The sequence below is a fragment of the Sphaeroforma arctica genome (genome assembly GCF_001186125.1).
Source record: "Sphaeroforma arctica JP610 unplaced genomic scaffold supercont1.340, whole genome shotgun sequence".
NCBI lineage: Eukaryota > Ichthyosporea > Ichthyophonida > Sphaeroforma > Sphaeroforma arctica.
In genome coordinates this window covers 66,409-67,970 of record NW_014040218.1, presented here as the reverse complement: position 1 = coordinate 67,970, position 1,562 = coordinate 66,409, and positions in this window count along the sequence as shown.

Below are 1,562 nucleotides of genomic sequence, written 5' to 3'. Positions count from 1 at the left end.
GGTACATATATACATACATACATACATAGAAGCGATATGGCATATGGGATTGGATCTGGGATTGATTTTGTGAATAGTCATGGATCTGTGGGCGTACTCCCTACAGGGAAGCCCTACAAGGAAGGCGTGCGTAGTGGTCTCCACACTCACACCATAGCCATAGTAGACAGAGAGAGAGAGAAGTAGGTTACAGTTTTATTTCACAGGGCAAGCTATCGATCATGCTGTATGAATGTGTACAGCAAATACACGATCACGAGCTCTGCTACTAACGTCTGTATAAATGAGTATAGCTGAATCACACACGATCACACACGGAAGCAAAGTCGCCAATGGCTTACGCGCAGCCTGTACATGCCTGCCTCTTTACAATTACCCGCACTAGGGAGCATGTGTAACTTATGTGCAGTAAAACTCAGCAAAAAGCAGTGTATATCCCGAGGGTGCCGGTCGTGTTTAGGGAGAGAAATGGGGGTGGGGTATTGGGGGGTGAAACCCATTCGCACAGGTGAAAAACTTGGTTTCCGAGAGGAAAAACACTGGCCCTACATCTACGAACATCCCAGGAACAGCGGTCGCGCCAAGGCAGGGTTTCAGATTTGGAAAAAACTTCAGAAACAAACCCGCCCCCATGCACACCGCCAGGACACTGTATACAACTATCGTTTAGGTTTTAAATAAAGCACTGATTTGGGATAGAAACACGCACCTTCTATGGACTCTGTATACAGCTAAGGTTCAGGGTATAGATAAAGCACTGGTTTGGCATAGTGACACTCACCTTCAACAGGCTCGGACTGAGCATTCTTAACGTCCAGTGTGACGCGGTACCGCTGATTGGCTATGATAAACGGCTGATCGATTATTTTCTGTGAGTGTTGGAGGGTTATTGGCAAGTACCATTACTTAATACACCAGAAAGTATACCAAACAAGTATCGGAAAAGCGACGTCGTTGGCAACATAGACGTGAAAAGCGTTGAATTCGATTGATAATACCCTCGGCACTCGGCGTACACGTCCAAACACAGTCTCCGTTTAAGACAACATGTACCTCGATGCATTCGGAAGAGTGGTGATGTAGCAAACAAGCGAAGTAAAGTAAAGTAAACCTGCACACTACACTGTCATGTGCATTGAATTCAAACCCAAAATTCAGGATCGAAAACTAATAGCACCGGCCCAAAAGACAACATACAATATCTAGTCCTTTCCATTCTGGTTTTGCCCCCGTATGATCCAGAATCTGAATTGAAGCTCCAGTTAATATCAGTAGATCTTCAGCATCTGTGTTCGGTCCTGTGGATGATAAAAATGAAATACTGAGCACTAGGATATGCAGGACACACAGCATACCCAAGTACTACATCCGTTAAAAAGTATATTAATGAGATCAATGAGTATTTGTATGTATGATTGATAATAAAGGACAGTTTACGGTGTAAAGCGTACAACGTACATGAATATATATATATACTACCCGTATATGTATATATATATATATATATATATATATAATATGTATATATAGTATATGTGTATATATATATACTACACTAGTAT